The sequence below is a fragment of the Enoplosus armatus genome, chromosome 2 (assembly GCF_043641665.1).
Source record: "Enoplosus armatus isolate fEnoArm2 chromosome 2, fEnoArm2.hap1, whole genome shotgun sequence".
NCBI classification, from domain to species: Eukaryota; Metazoa; Chordata; class Actinopteri; order Centrarchiformes; family Enoplosidae; genus Enoplosus; species Enoplosus armatus.
The window spans coordinates 16,315,733-16,339,823 of record NC_092181.1 but is presented as its reverse complement, the minus strand read 5'-3'; positions in this window follow the sequence as shown (position 1 = coordinate 16,339,823).

Here is a 24,091-nt window from a genome sequence, read left to right as displayed (position 1 = left end):
GGAACTAAACAGGAAGGTCCTCCTACAGACAAATTAAAATAATAAGTTAATAATCAATCAATAACCCCCCCCTCACACACACACACACACACACACACACACACACAAACATTTGGGTAATTGAAGTAGAATATAACTGAATTTGGACTGGATGTGAATGATGTCGGTATGCCCTGAAAAAATAAAAGACCTGGAACGTCCAATTGTTAGCTAGTTAGCATGCTCTTAGTTTAACTTATGCTAGCATGCTTACCCTCAGAGGCCTGGGCTACACAGTGCAACAGAAGAGGGGGGCAATGGTATCTTAGATTCGCTTCACAACTAACTACAAATATATTGTGCCAGAAGGATTGAACACATAGACGTGCAGAAACTAGAGTGTGTTTGGCCAGCACGCAAGCTACTCCTACAGAGCACGGGTTAGCACTGTGACAGCTACAACACAGCTTATTAAAAATTAGCTCGAGCTCTTCAGTCCATTAGTGCCAGCTTGCACCTGCAGATGAGGTTTGTAGCACAGCTGTCCAAAACTAGAGATCTATGAATTAGAATGAAGAGAGGAGAAACTGGGATGAAACATCAGAGAAAAGAAAAGAGGGATTCTGTCTTGCAGTGATGCGGAAAGAGCAGGGAGTGTAAATGAAGAGCAGTCTCACCACATGAGTCAAGCCACTTTTCAAATATACTAACCATCCTGGAAGTACTCAGAAGACAGTATAGGTAATGTGTGTCTGTGTGCATCAAGGTGTTTCCGAAGGTGTAAGTCACCTTCACTGTGTGCACAACCCAAGCGTGATTTTCTTTCCTTTGGCAGACAGTCAGGACCAACTCTCCCAGAAGGGGAGCCATGACTTTCAAAAGCTGTAGGCATCTTCATCTGAATTTCCAAGTGTTAAAGAGGCTACATGATGTCAAGATTATGTTGTTTTGTGTGTGCGTCCTCAACGGAGCAAAGATGGATTAGCCCTCAGTTTAACCCGTCCAAGTGAAAACACAATCTGACAGCAAGGCTCCCTGAGAGAGAGGCAGAGAGGAAGAGATCTGAGGTGGAATTCTATTATTGAAATTGTATCCCATCTTAATATTGAAACTGTAGCTGTATCTTCCTCTCTTGCCCCCCCCCCTTCACCTCCTGGTTTCTCAAAGGAGATCTGACAGACTTGGAGTGCAGGCTGGGGCAGACAGAAAAGCATTTAGTTAGAAAGGGAGAGGAGGGGTGGGGTGTTGCAGGGAGAAGGAAAGACGGAGAGTGAGGAAAAACTTGAAGGGATAGAAATGAAAAGAAGAAGAAAGGGAGGACAGAGAGGGGAAGAAAGGGGAGAAAAATCTCAAAATTGTTTCTGCTCATCTATCTCAGTGCGTTCCACTCCTCCTCAATCGCTCTTGCTCCTCCCTGCCTCTGTCCCTTTCTTCTTCCCTTCCTTCTGAAGTCTGAAATCTCTAAGGAAAGCTCGCTCGTGAGGCCTAATTTATTTACCACCGCCACCCCAGCTGTATCACTTCGTCATTAATTTACCAATGTCACATTTGTGTGAGTAGTTGGACACCAGCCCATGCCATGCTGCGGCTTCACAAGAGAACATACATGCAGTGAATCTCATCCATAAACATGCGCTCTATTATTACTATTCCCTGCAGAGTTAAGGCACTTGGTTATGAACCACTAATGAGCCCCAATCTGACCTATATATTTAGATCATAGTTGTACTTCTGCTATCAGCTGTTTGGGCCATTATCATGAATCTGCCTCGTTTGCTGTTACACACCACTACATGGAACTAATGTGTTTTTTTCCATTTGTATTACAACTGAGACCACTTTCCGTGAATGTGAGAAAAAAGAAAATAACCCAAGAGCCAGACTCATTATAGTTTAAGTTTGCATTCTGAGAATTTAGACAAATGTATGCACCAGAAACACACACGCACACAGTGAGGATGAGGTGTATGAATTAATCACTACCATGATCACAGAGACCAGACTCCACCAGGCTTGATAATTACACATGTATGGAAGACAGAGACCCTCTCCTTGTGTGCAGGAAGAAAAGGAAAAAAGGTGTATGTGTGTTTGACTGTGCAGTTTCCAAACCTTCACAGCTCACTTGCCCGCTAAATATTCAGGCTGGTATTACACTGATTTTGCATCAGTGGAATAACGAAGTACATTCCAATTCATTAAGATACATCAAACACATACATTTATGATGTAAGAAGATATTAAAAACTTGATGGAAAGCTTTCAATAATACAATGGTGTAATGAAGCTATATTTCTCAGAGCTGGAAGGGTGTTCTTCCAAATGTCAAAAGAACTTAATTTATTTATCAATAACCCTGCAAAGTTCATTTCAGGCTCTTAAAAAATCCTTTAATTTGCCTTGTTTTTGTAGAAGCAGTGGAGGAATATTCAGTCCAGGCTAAAGAGCAAAGAGGAAAGTCAGAGATGGTTTCATAGGGCTGGGATTAATGAGATGAAACTGTGATGGCTTGCTGAATTTTAACCTTTGTGCAAGTGCAATGTGCAAGGCACGTCTGTAACATAAGATCTGCTCTGTGGACATTTTACTGTAATCTCATCCTCAGTGAGGTGCAAAGATGTAAAGGTCTAGATGTTGAAAGCATCTCTCTGTGCTGTGCAGCAGAAAAGGCCCCAAGTGGAAAGGAGATCTTTATATCTCTTTCAGACTGCAGACTGAAGGGGGTTAAAGCTGCACTTGCACTTGATCCGACAGGGTCAACGCATGTTGTTCGACTAAGTTCAAAACCTTCCTCCTGACCAGAGACAAACGCCGGTTGAATGCTGCTCTGCTTTGGTGAACATGACTTTCTATCAGGGTCAGGAATTTTTCCTTTTTTTTAAGTTATTCACGTTTAAGTGACATTTGCTTTACCAAATATCTGACTGGTCTAATAAAAGAGTGAGATAAAGAGATAAAGAGGGCAAGAGAGGAGGGAGAAGCACTCGTCATTTTCCTTTTGTACAATTTCTGAGCACGTTAACTACAGTATGGTTAAAGTTAGGGAAATGCTGTGTTAAGGCAAATAAAATATGGTTCATGTGTGGTTAAGGACGGTCAGCTAAAATGCTATGGTTAACTCTCCTGTGATTGCTCTCACTGACCCAAACCTAAACTGACAAAAAAAAGTAACAAAGCTTCTCTTTTTCCTGCAGTCAGTAGCCTGCAGCATATGCACATTATAGAAAATAATGGATTAATGGAGACATCATTCTGCTTTCTCTCGTCTGGTATTATTTCGTCAGGACCCCTCAAGGTATAACAGTACAGTATCACTTTTGCTCATTACATTATTTATATTCCATTAAACTTTACTTACATTATTACATTTACTTTACACTTTAATGACCATACAACTGGGGCCAGTGGAATTTATTAACAAATACTCTCTAATAGCTGCACCGCTTGAAAAAAGTAAAACAGAAAAGTGGCTCTGAAGACACATTGTTTGTGTGTGCTGGAGATTTGCCAAGAAAGAGGAGAGAATGTGCGTGAGAGAGCAAGATGGGAAGGGTTAAATATTTAATTATTCTTACTATCCCCTGCAGTGAGGACCCTCCATTACTGAAGTTTCCAATGTGTGTGTGTGTGTGTGAGAGTTGGGCGGGGTACAATCTGTGTATGTACCTGCACTTCTACATTTGTCTGTTAAACCTTGGAATAAAACCCGGAAAGGGCTGGAGATGAATAAAACTAGCAACAGAGTGTCTAGGATCATGTTATTTGATGGATGGTGAGACTCAACCAGACTCAAAGGACAAAACAAACTCAAAGACAAACTCTCCTCTCCTCCATTTTCCTGTTTATCTTCATGTCTTCTTGTCGTTTGAAGGCTCCATCATTACCAGAGACGAAGGTTTTCTTCCATGGCTGTGGTGACTATTGCTCTGGAAGTCAATCTGAAGAACACAATTGGACAATTGATTTTCAAGTTTGTATATTTTTAATTTTAATGTCATGTATGTTAGAAGTCGTGCATCCCTTTGCAATGGAAAGCTTTTGCTCTGTATTGTGTGAGGTTTGCTAACACAACACAGCTGTAATAAGAAGGTTATCTTTGTATTGTGTGCATATCATTCTGTATGCCTGTGAGTGATTTTCCGTCTCCAAGTTTTTTTTAGAAATCAGTCTAATCCTTTCATTTGGCACTGCTAATTAATGCAATGTATCACTGTCCAAAGTAGCAAAGTAGTAGAATTTTTTGAAATCCAACCCACTCAACTGCCTCAGGCTTCCGAAGTAAGACACCAGTCGATACAGCTGAGTGAGTGTTTGTGTGTCACAAAGGTGAAAATCTACATTTCTACCAGAGAACAGTTTTTAACTGACAGTGGAGAAATGCCAAAAGCATTAATGCACACGGTACACACGTAAACAGAGAACCAAGTGTACGAAACACACATATTTTACAACAAATGATGCATTTCATTCAAATGCCAAATTCACTTTCACCTTAATAAAATGTACACAGTGTTACTTCAGCCAGTTTTGTGTGTCTGAGTAATACTGTCTGCCTGCTGACGTGTGTGTGTGTGTGTGTGTGTGTGTGTGTGTGTGTGTGTGTGGTTGTGTGTGTGTGTGTGTCTGTATATGTGTGGGCATAGATGTCACAGCAGCAGGCGGAGAGGTGTTGATAACTTATTTGGCATTTTGACAGTGATAAAGGACATTTGTTGCCCTTAGCAATGCAGGAAAACACACACACGGGCATGCAAATACACATTAACACTCGATGTATGGCAGCCAGATTTTCATAAAACGGGTATATAGATTCAAAAACATCTGTCTAGTAACAAAAGAAATTCTCTAGCTCGCCCACATCCTACTGATATAATTCTGGAGGATGTGCCATTCTTTGACAGGATCGCAGCTACAGTATAGACAACGAAGTAAAAGCCCCCAACAGCAACATTCCCTGAGACTTAGACTTTGTGGACCACAACAGCAGCTCTCTCTCACACACACATAAGCCCTTTCTGTACACATATTTTCCCCAACACAAATATTGACGTGCACAAAGACAATCACTTAGGCATGTTGTAGCATGCATAATCATTACATCCTCTGGGCAACAAAACAATTAAACAGAAGGAGATGCTTCATAGATCACAATAGTTCCTGTAGGGATAAAACTCGTATGCAAATGAAGCTTTTCAGTGCTGAATGTTTGGGTGTATGTGTGTCTCTCTACATATTTGGGTGTCAAAGTGAGAAAAAAGAGGGAATTAAAGTCTCTCTGTATCTTCAAAGCACGAGACTGAAGTGAAGAGAAGCCCGCCCAGATGAAAGTGACATTGGTGACAATGGTGTTTGTGCGCCTTGTGCGCCACACTAGCCCACAGCCCACACAAATACTGTATGCGAAACCTGCGGCATGCAAGAGAAACCTAACGAGAGATGTTTACGGGGAGGGAGGACATGCTCATCAAAAAGGCAAAAAAAAAAAATGTGGATAAGAAAATTAAAGAAAAGACAAATAAATGTTGTCCAAGGGCACAAACAGCATGAGAAGACACACAGTCTGGGTGTATTAAAGCATCACCACAATATTTACCATCCTCTCTCTGCATGTTCCAGCCGAGACTGCTGCATTTAATTTTTTGTTTGTTTTAATCAGGGTGAGCTTTTCTTATTTCTGTCATTTCAGTGGGTTTGCTTTCCCACTTGCTGAGAATTATCACAGAGGGGTTCTGCCGCAGTCACAAGCAGAGAAACAGGAGCCCACTCTGTTTTTATCTGAAATCTCATGCACAAGGTAAGCCCCCTCATGTTGAGTGTGTTTTACAGAAAGTTCCACTGTAGTTTCAATTTTCACTTATTACATGACAAGTAACATCTGTTTAGGGTATTCTTTGCACTCTTTGTGTAGACATCTTTGTCTATTTCTTTTCTGTCTTTCTTTTGATGGTTGTGTGTCTATTTGGTCCCTTATCCACCTCCCCTGTTGATTCTGATCTGAGATGAACCCTTATCCGATTGGATCTTTCTTGCTCCCAGGGGGAGGGTCTGGAAATAGGCTTATCCTCTGATTGGATCGTTTGCCCCTGAGGGAAGGGTACAAGGGAGGTCAAAAAGAAAACCACGCTATCTTTTGGCTAGCGCAGACAGGGGTCCTGCATTAACTAACACACACACATACACACACTAAATACATCCCGGTCTCCAGGGAGATTACAGTGAAGTGTTTGATGACCCCACAGAGAGAACAGCAAAGACATAAGAGTGTGATAGCCTCCACAGACACAAAAACAGCAAACTTGTTGACCTCAACAAGCTGCCAGAAAAACAGTAGCTATCCAGGATTTATGAAGATCAATCAGCTGTGTGTTGTGTTGGGGACGCTCGAGAGGGATATAGTGGGACATGGGCTTTGGTCCAATATATATTATTTGTTTTGTGTCATACATCATTTCATTTTTAATATCAACTTTTTTACGTTTTTGTGTTTTACTTTATATTCTGCTGCATTACATTGGTTTGAACCACAGCAGTGCCAGAAGATATTAAACATTGTATGAAACATCTTTCAAAAGAAAATAAAAGAGATGAGAGATGAACGTTTTTGTGACAGATTAGTTAGATAGATATAACCCATAAAGGAAACTCTTGAGAGACGCAACAATGTCAGGATGTCACAAATGAAAAGAGAGAGTCCTCAGTGGGGGATAATGATATACTCAAACACATGAAGGCTCCCAAAATGTGAAAAATATTGTAAATTCATAGTAACGACAAGAACACAGGTAACACATCAATTATTCAACTAAGATCAATAAAATTTGCAGTTTTTGGGGGCACTTCAAGCCTGTGAATGCAACACTGATATACGATCACCTTCTTATGGCAAACGTTTTAGCAAATATTTGCCTATGTACTCAACCAGCAGACGCGTAGCAACATTAGCGTTTATTTGGAGTCGTGTTTCTGGCTATGTAGTCCAATATTCACTCTCCTTTATGCTCTGTGTTGCTCTCCACTGACTCCTGAGAGTGAAATCTGGCTCTTTAGCAGCTGAATGCGTCACTATGTTCACCAACTAGTCCTTAATTGTGTCTGTCTGCTGTTTGGTGCTGGGCAGGTCAGTACAGTAAGTTAATCCGAGATTTTTCACTGAAAACAGCTGCCTGTTTTGTGTCTGGAAACAGAGCGGTGAGACTGAACTAAAACAGTAAAGCTGTGGGCTGTAAAACCAAAACAACGCACTGAAAGATGCCAAAAAACTCTACTGAGCTGAGAAAAACTACCAATTCAGGTGACAAATTTCTTGTGGTTCGTCACTACAAGCTACATCTTTCACATTTTACTGTATAGTAATTTGATACATTGTAGATATAAGAATATTAGCAGCTTTATGTAAGAACAGTTTAGGAGATTAGTTCACTTTAAGATAAAGATGGCTGCTCTGCTTCTTTTTTTGCTATAATAAAATATACTACCATACACTCTCTGGTAGGAATTGTTATCTAGATGAACAACAGCTCCATTGTTGAAACAAAAGTTGCAGGCTTCTCAGCTTTAGTTGGATTTGGTCTAAAGAATACATGTAGGCACGAAACGCTTCCAGCAGCTTGAATGGCTACTTGTAAAAGCCATAGGTCATTCAAACTCCAACTCCATATAATTCACATAATCATTAACAACACGGCACCATAATACCTGAGGAACTATTTCCACAGGATTCATGAATATCAGAGGAGAGCTGACATTTCTGACCTCCACACAGAAGACGTATATGGGTAAACACGTCTTGAGGTGTTCTGGAGCTAACACTGGAGTTAATCACTTCTAACCATTAAAGGCTGATGTAATCACGGTCATTTCAAGTCCGAACTTGAAGGAAGATGTAGAAGTGTAGACATGACCTTAACAATCAGAGCAAAGTTAATAAGTTAGTACAGTTTTATTTTAAGTTGGTACTTGAGATGTCAGTTGTCTCCATAGCGATTTAATGTGCATTTGTTAGCCAGTAGCTGCCTCACCATTGTCGTCTCCATATCAAGGACCATTTGTGCTGTTAGCTTACCATTTTCAGAAACATCAGAGAACACATTGACGGTATACTGTGCATGCTGACGATGTGAATCTCAATGCTGATGGTCAAATTTAAACTAAACAGCTGTTGAGCACACATGCAGTAAATATACATGCACACAGATGTCTCCGTCCCTAGAACACACACACACACACACACTCATGAACAGTTGGTGTACATGTAACACTTGTCTGAGAAGAGATAGAAATAGATCAAGCCGTGGCTTGTCATAGCAGGAGTTAGCCATAATGACAAGAGGTGTTAGAGGCGGAGGAGACGGGAGGTGAAGAAGAGAGGAGAACAGAAGCAGAGAGAGGTATAAAAAAAGACAGAAGAAGGGTAGTGACAGAGCATGTGGGAAGGAGGAGGAGAGAGATAAAGTCAAGATACAGTCAAGCGAACAGCTTACTTCACTGTAAGAGAGAGAAAATTTAAAAAAAAATTTAAAAAAATGAAGGAATGAGAGGGAGAGAACAATGCATTTTATTTTACCTGAAGAAAAGTGATTTGATTTGAATAATGGACAACTGAGATTGAAGAGTCAAATATATACAGTACATATTAGATAAAATAGTTAGTCAATTAATAATTTAGTTTTAAATTAGATTGACAGAAATTGGCAGCAATCATAATAGTAATTTTGAGATTGTTGGACAAAACAAGTAATTTTAAGACATTACTTTGGGCCCTGGAAAACTGTGATGGGCATTTTTCCCTATTTTCTGACATTTTATAAACTAAACAATAAAAAAAATCTGCATACTAAGACTAAAGAGTACATGTATTGTATTAAATTCTGAAGCTGCTGCTGCTTTAATGAAATGAAACCAGCAGTGCTTGCAAGCAGCTCATCTAACGCTCAGAATCAGTGACCCTTCACTCAAACCAGTGAACCACACCTGTCGGCTGCTGTAATCAGACTGGCCTGTTCTCTGACTCCCTCTAGATCTGTTGATTATGGCGTGACGGGGCCGGAACTGATATGGATACTCTGAAAACCGAGCATGTATCTGACTGTCTGACTGCTCCCCTGAAACTTTGATGTCATAAATATTATCATTACATTCAAGGATAATGGAATATATGCTAACACATTTTCTCTTAATAATGTTCCTCTTCAATGCAGACAATGGTGTCATGAACAGCTGACACTCAGGTCGTTGTCTAGTGACAGAGATATTGTCTCACTGGCTAATTGGTTTCAACAAAATCAGACCACAATCCACTGACATTCTTATCGTTATGTTTTGGCCTTAAAGGTTAGAATTAAAATTAAAATAGTTTTTCTTTCTAATGGCTTTAATGAAACAAAGTCAATTTGTTTACCTATATACAACTTTGAAAGAATGACCCCTTATTTGAAAGAATAAATAAACTTGCTCCTGCAACCAAGCAAACAACTTTTCAAGCTGATTTGCCCAGTCAGTTTGTTTACTTCGGGGCTCTATGTTCTCCTCCAAATGTCTGCAGAGGATGTGTCAAGTTGGCCCCAGGCAGGCTGCCAGCTTACCTGCAGAAAGTGTCTTCTTTTCCATCGAAATAGAAATAAATAGCCATGGTGTCCGCGGAAATGTATTGGTTCCTGTGATGGATATCTTCCCCTCTCTACTCTGTTGACCTTGCTACTTAACCTCCTCTTCGTCTGCTGTTTAGCATCCCAGCAAGACAACCGGCTCGCGCTCAGCCATGCGTAGCAGCAACATTACAAACACACATGCGAGGTGCACACAAATGCACACACCTGCATGCGCAAACAGGCGTACAAAGACACAAACAAACGAAGCCATGCATAGCCGATGTGTTATGACAGGTCTGATGTGATTTCACTTTCTAGGACAAGAGGCACTATATGGCACTGAGAAAAAAAGGAAACAGATACACGGATGTATTTAATAAGTTACGCAACCTCGTCTAACAACCTCGCAGCTGAGGAGAGTCAAAGAAGAACCAAAACTACTGAATGTTTCACATATAAAACTGTGAACGTCCGGACAGATAGAGATAAACAGGTAAAGATGTCAGCATGACAGAGGAATCTTATATTTTAGAAAATAAGAGAGACAAGCAAAATAGAGACAGAAAATGAGAGACGGCGAGTGAGACAGAGAGAGAGAGAGAGACAGAGACAGACAGAGAGAGAGAACTCACTATTTGCTAACTTAGTGAAACAAAAGTCCAATTTTCAGCCTGATGACAGGTAATCGATGAGAAGAAAAGGAGAAAATATGATAACATGACAGAACACAAAGAGAGCACATGCTGCAGCTGGACACAGAGGTAATGACACACACACACAGGCATACAAACACACACACACACAGAATTTAAAGGTCATCAGCAAGTCTGACTACCCAGAAGACAGCTGACAATCAATAGAAGAAAGAAGAAGATGGAACAATAAGCAGGGAGGCTGTTATTTGGGTATTTCGAGTATTTTGTTCCCTTAGAGACGAGAAAACTTGGTTGTTGTTTCACCTGACCTTCAAATGGCATCGGCGGTCCAAATAACATCGGAGGACATTTCATTAAATTTTGATCCTTTCTGTGCAGCCATCAAAGCCTTGTCAAAATGAGATAAAAAACTATACAAACAATAAGTACGAAAACGATGACATTTTTATACACTTGCATTTGACATGATCTCGCTCTCTTTCTTATGTGAGATGTAAGATTTTATCCCGACTCACGCAGCTGTTCTGACTTCTGAGAGGCATGTAACAGAAGTGTTTTATCAGATTATCAGTCTGCAGCACCAATATTCCCTCTCTCTACTAACACCACTGTCAGGCCCGGGAATATTTATATGAGGGTTCATGCACGTGCGCGTCTGTCTCCATGTTAAAGAGACATTCATATCAAGTCGGTGGCAGTACGCCGTGAAATGAGAGCTCTCATCCATTTTAAGTGATACTTAATGAAAGTAAAATGGGTTTGCACAAGTGTGTGTCTCCTTGTGACAGCGTGTCAGTATGGGATTATGCGTGGCAAGGATCAGTTGGAGTTTGTTTAGGTCTATTATTGTCACTAAACCATACACGTTATATTGTTCCCGCCGAATTAATGTGATCTGCAGTTTGTAGCCTTTTGATGTGGTAATTTTGCTCGGCTGAATACACCTGAAACATTTCCAAGATACAAAGAGGCCAAGAGGTATGCTGGGGAGCCGTGCAAGGACATGTTTCAAGGAAGCAGGGGAGAAATATTAGTATGTAGCTGATATTCTACCCTGAGCAGCGAGGATAATATAGGTGTATCTGAGGGATTAAAGCCTTCTGCAGCAGCTGGTGGCAAACTCTTTTCTACCTCCAGGCGTGTAGAAGAAGCCTGTACAGGTGCTGTTAAAGTCTTGTTTGTTTGGGAAATAAATGTGGAGGACGCCAGCAAGCATAGTCTCAGCTAATTATACTCACACAATGTATACACACACACACACACACACACACATAGAGTGTAATAAATGAGTGTGCTTAACCTCTGTGTCTCCAGAAACACACCCTCACCCTCCTTATTGGGGGCAGGTGTCACAAACGATGGTGGCTCTAGTAGTCAAGCAGAAAATCACGTAGTTATTGGGGTATTTAGTATATAACAGTCACACACACACACACACACACACACACAGGCATTCTCCAGGGACAGTCACGTCTCCCTGCTTGATAATCTATCTCCATTAGGAACAAGTGATAGGTTCTGATTAATAGGAGCACAGGCAATAAACACACACACGCACAAACACATAGATATACTGACATAGACTCTTATTAGCCCAGCACCACCATCAACAACGCAATCACAATGATTTATTATTGTTGTGTCAGTCACAAATGAAAATACAATTTATACAATTAAGGAATGCACTTATTCTATTTTTTTTGCCAGTGTAATGTTTCGGCTGAGTGAGAAGCGAAGTGAATTAACTGTAAAAAAAATAGTAATACATGTTAGTATATATAAGTGGTATATAAATGTATGCGATGTAGTTGGAAACTTCTTTTGTTACATACATTTCATTACAAATGTTTTCTAATGCAGTTGTCAACAATTATAACTCCTCTTATGAAGCATCCATGACTGATGTAGAGACAGTTAATGAATGATTGATAACACTGTATAACATATAGATGTGTGATTGTCCACATGAACAAATCATACAGTTTACACACATGTACAAATCATTCACCAGCAGTTTTAAAACAGTTCAAACGTGTTCAAAACTCATGAAAAGATAACATTATATATTTAATCATAACTATGTTATGTCTTCAATTCTTAATTAAGTGTTTACACACTAGTTATGCATGCTTCAGAGCAGGTGTTATATTTGTTGACAAATCATCAAACTGCTTACAACATGGAGCTAAAAAACATTTATTTTATTGTTTATATATTGCTTATAAATGCAAAATAGGGGGGTTAAAATAAATTCAAAACATTACAACTTGTCAATGGTGGGGTTCAATAATAAGTGGTGTTAAATCATAAATCTGATACTCTGTGATCAAATAGCACAATTCAGTTTGGTGCGACGTCACAACTGTTAAAAATGATCTAAATCTAAATCTTCAGATTTGGTGTCTGAGGCTCATATACTGCGTCTCCCTCATGCACTCATTCCCAGTAACAAACTCACAGTAATTTGATTCATAGTGAACAGTTATTCGAGATTATAAATCATCGGCATTGTGTGCCATCACTGACAGGTGTCATGGCACATAACTCCAATCAACACATCTATTAAAAGCAAAGCATTGCTCTGTGGGAGTTTTATCAACATGTAATGTACATATAGACATTTTCATTAGAGTGAATACCAACTATCCACATGATAGCTGTATCGAGCAATCAACGCACTGACCATGTGTGTGTGTGTGGAGAGTGCCTGTGCTGTGTTTGTGCAACAAGTCAGACGCTGACTGATCTCAGAACTTACCTGGAACATAAGATCTTTTTCCTCCAGAGCCGTCTCCTTTTCTTGTTATCTTGTTATCCCTGTGCATTCAATAAAGGTGCTGTATGGACTTTTCTTGTAAACAAAGCTATAATTAGCGTCTGCTGCTGTTCCGCCAACCAGTCAAGTTGTAGTTTACATCCATGTGAGTACTTGGCATTGGAATTGAGGAATTGAATAAAAGGTACTGATGATACATAATTATGTATGATTCCAGTGAATATAATTGCTTGACTGATTAATGAAGGATTATCATAGATGTACTGGCTAAACAGGTACACATGTACTGGATTACTATGTAAAGATGGATTCTTAAAGATTGTAGCTACACAAAATGTGGTTCTTTTGTTTCCTCTCTATGAGCTGTAGGTGAAACTCACTCACTCACTCACAGGATCACGATTAGCTTGGCACACTCCAACGCGTTGTTTGCAGTCACGTCATTCTGATGACGATCGAAATTCAGAATGAGGCAGGAAGTGAAAGGCAGAATGGACAAGATGGAGGAAAGCCTGTACTATGTTATTGTTTAGTCATTGTGTAGTCCCAGTCAACATTTGTGTGAAAACTGAACTCACCCAATTCATTCTTAAATTATTTTAAATTTTTTATTTTTTATTTTGATTGTCATGATGACCATTGACCTTTGAGTCAAAAGTGAGTTATGGCATTGAATAACGGCCAAAGAAAATTTTTTCCAGGACATTGTGATGTCACAGTGGAGTTGACCTTTGACCTTTTGAGTAAAAAAAAAAAAAAAATGTCTTCACTTCATCATTGTATCCCATTAAACATCTGTGTGAAATTATGTCATAATTACCGCATCAATTCTTGAGTTATGGACAAAAACATATTTGTCAAGGTCATTTTGAGGTCACAGTGACCTTTGACCTTTGACTTTTAACCACCAAATTGTAATCAGTTCATCCTTGAGTCCAACTGAACATTTGTGCCAAATTTGAAGAAATTCCCTCAAGGCGTTCCCGAGATATCCCGTTCACGAGAAGGGGACAGACGGACAGATTCAGTGTGGACGCCACTTTTGAGATGGGAGTGCAGCTTTTAATGAAACTTCAAACAGATGTCACATATCATAGACAGACAGTAGCCACTGAAAAAGATCTATCTATCTATCTATCTATCTATCTATCTATCTATCTATCTATCTATCTATCTATCTATCTATCTATCTATCTATCCATCTAATCCCACAAATAGTCTTTGCTCCCTTCTCTCTGTCTCCTTCCACCTCTCTCTCTACCTTTCCCATCACTTTCTTGGCTTTATACTCGCCAACAGATCCAGGTAAGCCCTTCGCAGTCCACCTTTCATTATACAACCAGAAATAGATTTGAGTCAAGAGTTTTTCACACAGAGAGCCCACAATACAAGCTTCTCCACTCTCTGTGACACAGCCTCTAGACACAGCAATTTCATTTCTGCCCTAGCCCCGTTCCATTCAATCCATATCTCTTCTCCCAGTTGACATGCATGCACAGTCATATGTGGCATGTGCACACACACACACACACACACACATACATGGACACAGATGGACACACACAAACAAGCACATGCAGCACACCTACATGAGACAACAGTGTATTATTTCCCCCGTGACTTTGAATGGCAGGGTTGAGTAGGAACATTGAACCAGATGCTCTTTAATCCTGTAATGAGAAAACCAGCCAACCACACATGCAGCAGGCAGGCACACACACACAGACCCAATAATCTGTTAGACACAATGCCGCTCTTTTAATCCCGATCCCTCTCTCCCTCATAATGATGACACTAAGACTCCCTCTCCTCTATTGCAACTAATCATTTATCTGTTTATCTCACTACGCACACTGAGAAACACAGATTGCCTTTGTGTTGCCGTCTGTTCCATTCTAACAGGCCGAGAGGAGGACTGACAAGCTGGCGAGCAGAGAGACAGACAGATGTGTGGGCAGACAGATGCACACTGATCTGGGTTCAGAATGTGCCAGTCAGTCCGGTCGTACTAAGCAGTCAGGATTAAGTTTGGCAAAGAAAATGGGGCATGTTTTACATTATGTTCATGCCTTCTGAAAATGAAAAATGTTTGTATGTGCATGTGAGCATGTGCATACACATATATGGGTGTGGTTTACACGTGTGTGTCTGCAATTGTATGCATTCAAACTGCAACCCAACAAACAGACTCGTAACCAGGCAACTGATTCACACCTAAATTTTTTAAAACCTCACATACTATTGACATTGTTTTAGAAAGTGCACAAACACACACATACGTGGATGCACAGCAACACACAAACTCCCAATGTGGCAAGTGTGGTATACTTAGAATATAAACACAGCATTTCTAAGCTGCGAAAACTTTGAAACATATTCTCTCCCAGACGTGCTGGTGCCCAGAAATAGACAACAGCAAGAGCACATCACACGCTTTGTTTAGGCCTAACGATTGAGACGGGTGAGATGTTGGACGGGTAGATAGATACAGCATGTATGTTAAGTAAAAGGGTGAGGGGAGAGGGAGAGAGACGGGGGGAGAAAGAGGGAGGTAATCACGGTTCCACCCAAACTGATCTTTCTCTAGCATGGCTGGTCTAAAAATCGATAGCACTTCTCCTTCTCCCTCGCTCTGTCACCAGCGCTGCCCAGAACAAACTTCAGCACACACACACACACAAATTGTTGACAGAGAGAGATAAAGCACACACACATATAGACAAATGCACACATGCATACACAACAGACGATGCACAGATCACTTCAACACTCTCACACACACAGTCACGCCCGTGGGCCATCTAACTGCCACCAGATCTGAGGCTTTGATCAATACAGTAATATCAGTGTTTACACCAGCCACGTTCTCTCCTCTGCTCCCGCTTTTCTTTTATTTCAGAATCAGAATCAGAATCAGAAACTGTTTATTGCCAAGTAACATACATTACAAGGAATTTGCCGTGGTCTGATGGTGCTACAAAAAGATGGTGCAAAAGATTTGCACCATCTTTTGCCTGACCAGGAGTAAAAAAAAATCATACACCCACATTTATCATAAATGCGCAAAGCTGACACACACTCATAGTTAGCCTGTTTGCATGTGAATTCTTCACACACACACACACACACACACACATGCAGACACAGAAGCAGTGGAGGGAGTCAGTGTGAATAGGAATGAGTCGATTTCTGTTCTGCCACTTGCATACAATCATGCACATTAACACTCAGTTTTTATTATACATTTACCAAGAGCGCGCCTTTTTTTGTATGTCTCTGGCATCGCGTTTGTACACATCCCGGTGTGTGTGTGTGTGTGTGTGTCAGGATAATGGCTTGTTTGTTTATTTGCCGTATGACACCGGTCCGCCCTCTCCTATTGATTAGTGCTCCTGCCTCTCTCTTTAGATCTCCTCCCAGTTGGCTGGTTATGAAAACACTATTGTTGAAGAGACAAGTACTTTGCCTAAAGGCTTCAAATGCTCTGTGCTGTGATTTCACAGGTGGTCATAGCGAGGCATATCCAATATCCATGGGCGGAATCGACCACCAAACACCAGTTGCGGTTTCACTGAGCCAGTACTTAATGCCTTTCTGTCACTCACGTTAACTAACACGTTTTGGTTTCCTATTGCCTTTCTCGTTTTCATTCCTCTCCCACACGCATCCACCATGTACATCCCCACAGCCATTCAGACAGACCTGGTGTTAAGTCAGATGTCTGTAGGCTGGTTGAGTAGGTGACATATTGCAACTTGTCTCATGCGTCTAAAACAAAGTACCCCTGGTGTTGCCAATAAATCTATGGAAACCATTAGCAGGTGGCTTGAGACTCAACCTCATCATTTAGAGACACACATACACTCACTCACTCTCCAAACCTGCACAATCCAAATTCTGCAGACTTCCATTGTACTTGTGCATGATGTTACTCAAAGCCCTCCTGCTTTCAGCAATAGATTATGACTAATCTCTTTACAGCCTTAACTCTGTTTCATCTATACCTGCCATCTAAACCCAGGTATTCACCCTGTGGCCCACAATGCAACTGAAACACACTTTGCAAAAGATTGTCGTAAGCGTAGAGCTATTTATCCTCCTTGTGTATTATATGCTCCATCTGGGTGAACATTTGAATGTAAACAAATCTAATCACAGCAGCTGGATAAACAAGTCTTCACCATCCTATTCATCAAATATTTTTCCACTCCTGTCCTCCCCTCCATTTTCTCCTCCTCCCAATCTTTCTGTCTCCCCTCCTGCCCAGCATCCCCCCACTCGACAGTCTCTCTCCACCACTCACTCCTATCTCCATCCCTCCATCTTTCCATTTCCTCAGAGCGCTTACCTCTCTATCCCTTCTGCCTCCCTCCATCCCTTGCGGAGAGAGATACTATCTGTTCAACCCCCCCCCACCCCCGCATCCCTGTCCTCTTGACCCACGTGAAGGACGAAGCAGCCCAAGCCAGCAAAAGTTAGCTGAGGCCTAAATGCTTAAGAATAATCCCCTTTTGTTCTTTGTCCTTCCTTGAAACATTCCTGCGCTGGACATTTTTCCTGTCGCCAAAACTCTTTGTGCACCTCTAGGGCCTCATTTTTGCGAGTCATTAGCATGTATTACTGTCTCCTTTGCCTCGAGCTTCAAGTCAAACCCATCTCCCGAACTCCATATCTATCTATCACAGCTCCATAAAAAAGCCAACATCGTCAAACGCTCTGCAGAGGGTCATGTTAAGATAAAACGAGAGGGTGAAAAATCAATCCAATGCCTCACTAATTTGTGAGAGAGGAAGGAGGACGAGGTGAGGTGTTGAGAGAGAACTCCAGCCAGTAGTGAGACCCAATGTGATGGTTTACTAACTGCCACAAAACCAGGAGGGGAGAGGAGACTGTAAATATTCAAACTCATGAAAAACAACCTGAAGGCTTATGAATCTTTAAGGGAACGTGGAAAGGAAACAAGGGGATTGGAGGACAAAGTGAAACAAAACTATACGGAGAGAACAGATAAATGTACCCAACGTAAACAAAATGAATCAATCCTTTACCGCCATCAAAACAAGCAGTGCTTTGACTGTTTGTGTGCCATGTCTCCCCTCCAATACTATGTTTACTGGATCCAAGAGCATACTAAGATACTCTACTAACTACTCCTGCTCTTCATTGCCAAATTAGATTCATCTGGAGGCAGCACAAACACAAACAAATTTGAAAGCGTGCAGGTTGTTTTGGCAAAAGAGTGCTGCGCATAGTAGCTGGGCTGCTACTTTGTCAGCTGGCTATCTAACAATCTGCGGGCAATGCAGTTGTTTAAAGAATAAACGCATCACCGACAGGATGACCTCAGTACAACTTTCTCTTAGTCATGCATGCATATCTCGTGGAACAGATGAGTATTTGCCTCACAAAGCCGCCGGACAAGACACATTCCTGCACATGCACACACAAAGAAAGTACATTAAATGCATCCCCCCTAAAGCTTGGAGGTGAACATGCACGCCAGCACCATCCATCGAACAGAACAGTAGGGCCGCTGCTCCTCACCTCTGACTACAGTAGGTCAACTGCATCTTTATTCCAGAAATCAGCCCTATTAATAATTCATACAATTCCATCAATATTTCAGTCACAAGCAGTCATATTTCTGTCTTGCCTGTAAGACTAAATTATTAATGGCCAATGGAACTCTTAAAAACAACAAAGCAGAGAGTTGTTGGTGAGCATGTGCGTCTGTCCATCCCGACATGTGAGCTGCTGACCCAGGGCACGTCAGCAGCAACCCCTCTCACCACTATATCTCATCCCCCATTCTCAAATCACTTCTGCAACAGTGATTTAACACTCTAGGCAGTGCAGTCTATGCTGCTGATTAAAAGGAAATTAGTCTTTATTTTTAAACCGCATCACCAGTTGAGACTTATCTCCAGGCCCTCACTGGGAAGTACCATGATTTCATGCTGAAATTGCTTTTTTTTTGTGCGACTATCAAGTTTTTCAAAGCAATTTACTGGAAGTGTAATGGCTTTCACATTGTTGTGTAGTTCATAAAGAATGTCAGGCCTGACTAAAGGCTGCAGTGACCAGGCGGCTTTGGAGTAATAAACAACACTACTATTCCAGCTGCCTCGCAGATGAGAAGTCAGAATAAAGAATTGTTCTCCTTTTATTCCAGCGGACACTTTACACTAAAGCAATTAACTGGCATAAAGATTTAAAATGGCCGCATAGATTAACAAAGACCAACAGAAAATCACAAAGATGCTGCATATCATTAAAAAAAACTCTTTTAGAGGTGAATGGGACAGGACTGCCACCACATGAAAGCCATACCAGCATCACTAACACGAGAGCTTGCAAAATTTCTTCACAGCTCCCTGGTTTCATTGTCATCAGTATTCACTGACCAGAATGGATGAGAGTAATAGCTGGTAAAATGGTCCGACTGTCACAGAGCAAATTACTTTCATTTCAACGCAGCGCCATCAAGCAGCGAAAGCCACTGACATGTAAATAGGAGACAAAAAGAGAGAGAGAGAGAGAGAGAAAGGCACTTACACAGAAGTCATTGACATGTAAATACCGACGGAGGGAGATGAGAGATGAAGGAGAGAGAGACGTAGAGAGAGGGAGAAAAACAGAGAGAGAGAGAGACGGAGTCAAAGCGACAGAAGGCTTTTGAGTTTTGAAGTGCTGTAATGGTCCTCATTCTCATTCAGGTGTAATTTAAATGAATAGGTGGGCAATTTGATTGATAGAATCTTGGATGAGGCTTTCGGTTCTAAATATGACTCATGAAGAATGGAAATAACACTCTGCGCTTTATGAGTATCCCTCTCCCTCACACTGTGCCTCCTCTCCAGCCAAGTGCAGCGCCACCCATGTGAGACGGAGTTGTACATGAGTCACATAATATCCTCTCTTTGCACCGAAATGGCTTCCTCAGCGTGTCAAGCTCCGCGCTCCAATGGCTGTCTCTGTTGCATCTCGGGCCTATGCTGTATGAGTGATGACAAGGAGCAACTGGCTTCCATTGGGATCTAATCAAATGTGAGGGCCCATGCGGCTGCAGCCTGATAGAGAGGCGCTTTAACAGAGCTGCTCAAGGGAGACTCATCCATCAACCTGCAACCAACCAAAGAGCACCGGGCTACCGCTGGCAATGATGGAGAGCTCGCTGACTGACTCAATGGAGGTGTGTGTGAGTGTCTGTCTGCACATGCGCGCAGATGCATGAATACGTAGGTACAACAGATATACAGTATGAGAGAAGATAACCATGTTATCCCCAGACTTTAAAATTAGTTATGTTTGACAGCACGGATATCTGATATCTGACAAGTCAGGTAACGCAGTTATTTGACATCAGATGAGGCCTTCAGGAACACTGCAGCAGCAAAGAGCATGGCTCATGAAATTTAGTGTCAGTATCGCTGTCTTATCTTAGCTATCAGTAACCACGTAATACAGATACAGGTGTCCATTGTTGTTTCTTCTCAGATGCACCGTGCTGTTAGGATGCCAACCATCATTGATTTTTTTTTTCATTCTTTGTCTTAATAGGTGATTCAGCAAAATTACATCAGCAGGCGTCTTTTATTTAAACCAAGCAGAAATGTATTAGACTCAGTGGAGCCTGGAAAACTCCAGATATGGTGAGTTTACCTTGTTTGAACTTATTTCTTTTCTTTTTTTTTTTACTTAAAAGAAAACATTTTCAGTGGAGCAAAGAGACTGTGCGAACAATAGATTCTGAGAACAGATCATAGCAAGATTATCTCTCTCCTTAGCTTTTGGGAGAAGGGACCGAAATATGAAAAGCGAGAAAACCCAGAGCGAAAGAGACAAGAGAGAAATGAAATGAATGAACATCTGATAAGGATCAAATGATTTACTGAGTTCAAAATATGGGATGGAGGGAGTGTGTGTGTGTTTGTCTTGCTGTTTCTTTATCAGTGCAGACAGCAGGCCTATGAGGTCAGTACCTAATCACAGTGGAGGTTAGATTTCCATCTTGCTATCTTCCAAACCCCCCCCCCCCCTTTCTCTATCTCTCCATCTCACTACTGGCCTCTCTCTCAGCTACTGTCTGAGATCTGCTGCGGGGCAAAGAATTCAGATAATATGAGTGATGCGTTTCCAGGTATTACCACATAAAAGCACATACACAGAGTGGAAAGTATTTGGATTTTGTCCGCTGAAGTAAGTAAGCATGGGAGGTTTAGCAAGGGCAGCAGTGGGTGTTATGTTTCTAATCAAGCATGGCATTGACTTTATGTTTATTTAGTGCTTATTTATTGTTTACTTAGTCACATTACCTCTCCACTGTGTCCCTGCAGCGACACAGCTATAATTCACTCCCATAATTAAATATCTGGCTGAAAACTCAAAAGCCTGATTTTCTCCAATTGAATTCCCAATTCCTCACAGATACGCTGCATCAGCTTACAGATTCACTGAGGCTCTGGGTTGGACGATGTTTTTTGGAGGCAGGGAACGAAAGTGAATATATATATATATATATATATATATATATATATATATATATATACATATATATATATATATATACATATAGCAAGTGAGAAAGTGAGAAAGGAAGTGGGAAGAAATTGTAGGAGGGAAAAAAGAAGTGAAGTTGAGAGAAGGAATAGGAATTCAGAGAGGAGCATAAAGTAAATCAGACGGAGAGAATTAGATCAGAGAGAAGCTGAAAGATGTAGATTTTTGTGCCAGGACAACATTTGGCCAACTCTGTCCTTCTGGGTGTTGTCCAGGCACTTAGAGATGGGTGACACACACTGGCATCTGTCTGTTTGTGTGTCAGTGCATAGTGTGTGTGTGTGTGTGTGTGTGTGTGTGAGTGAGTTTACGTGTGGTCACTGGAGTTTAGAGATTACAGCAAGAGGTGAGGCCAAACTGACAACAGCTGTTGACATACAAACCACATGACATTGATTTATTTTTGATTCCAGCTGAATACCCTTTCCTAACCCCTCAAGTTACAGGCACACTCATACACACACTCTCACACGCGCGCAGTTATAAGTCAGTATGATTGATATAAAAGCTGTCACTCTCTCTCTCCCTTGCTGTCAGGCTTCTCTTATCTCCATGGTGACACAGTGACAGGGCTCCATCTATCCCAAACACACACGCACATATGTACAAATGCCCAAAACACTCACATGCATATAAATCCAAACACTCACATGCATATAAATACACATGTAAACGCATGCGCACACGTAAGGCCTGCATGCACAAATATAGGACATGTCAATTATATTTGTTTTTTGCAATTATTTATCACCTCTGTTCGTGTATTTTTGGCTTCATCGTATCTTTGAGGCTGCTGAAGGGACCCTGTTTCTCCACACGGATCATATAACTTTCATTTGAAATCTTTCGCGCACACACACACACACACACACACACACACACACACACAGCACTTGAAGGCCTCTGATGTTTGAACTGAATTCTACCAAGGCTTCCACTGATGGCCGGGCCACATCCGTCATGCGGAGTCTGGGACCAGAGATTTTGATAGGAGTTACAGCTGGATATACACTGGGCCAGAATGACAACAGCAGCCCGCCTCCACACAAGAAACTACAGGAAGCCACACACACACACACACACATACACACACACACACACACACACACACACACACACACACACACACATCCTCTTGATATTGCAAGATCTTTGCATCAGAACTCAGAGCTTCTAAAAACCTTAGTCAACAGGTCTATCATCTGTTGGTCGAGGCAGAGGGGTGGAGAGAAAAATAAGATAGAGAGACAGAAAGAAAAAGAGAAAGGCCTGAGGTGACCAGAGCGGTTGATTATGGATTACTACTACCCTCTAGTGGACGTAAAAGTAACCTGCAGGATCATTTCTGCCTCACTTTCTCTATGCACTCACACAGACATCCATCTCGCGGTACTAGTTACACTGACCAGTTTTTTTTTTTTTATCAAGCCGCAGTTGGCCTCGGTTGTATTGATCCTAACCTTTCAAAGCATGAAACGTACAACTGATCCTACTTTCTACCTCTCACTGGACTAAAAAAGGGCAAAGCAAGTCAATGAAAGACAAAGTGTAGAAGAGGACCAAAGCAAAGCCTTTTTGCAGAATCTTTCACAGGCCTTTGTGGTGAGGATGGGTCCTCTCATTATATCCTCGAAGCCGTATACTTGTTCCCGTCGTCCTTATCTCGAGGGTGACAAGGCAACGCGCGGCGCAAGCTTACGAGCTCAGTGCTTTCGGAAGAAAAGCAAATATTTTTAGCTTTAAGAGCAAAGTACATACTGCACACACTGTAGCACCTCGCTCTGCTGTAATAAGACCAGCCAAATCCCAAAATACATGTTAGGATTTGGGCTATTTTTGTTCAAGGGAACAAGGCTATTTTTCACAGCAACACAATTCAAATGTGGAAATGTGAATGTTAGAGTGTGAGGACAATAAAACCATGCATCAGGTCAATCTCACTTGACAAGAAAATAAGACGACTTTCCACTGTGCAATGATCTCACCACTCCGTTGAATTAATTGATCTTGATAGATTTCCATTACATATATGGGTCTATGTCAGATTAGTTCTGGGTTGATTTAGAGGTGGGAAACTCTTTCAATCCTCTCGAAGAAGTTGCAAAGACATGTGATATACTTGTGGGCAGATCCATAGGTGGAGCTCTTGGTATATGTGTGTGTGTGTGTGTGTGTGTGTGTGTGTGCTGTGACAGAGATGATTATATATCGAAGAAAGACCATAATTCATTTAAGGGCATACAAGCTAAGTCAACAATTTCAAAACTGGCACACACCCTTAGGCGTCACACAACTACCACGCACAAGCTAGGTCCAACATCCTCAGTGAAGTGCACCATATCCTTTCAGCCTTACTCTCACATAAAGACCGTGGATGTCCATGTGCAGAGGATTAGAGCACACCCTGTTGTCAAACTATCTGCAAATCCATCAATTGGATCTTGTGCAAAGAGGTGGGGACTCTTTCTCCATACTGTAAGCCCACTTAGTCCAACACAAAGTGGTTAATTGCTCCTGATGATTGCCCTTTGAGG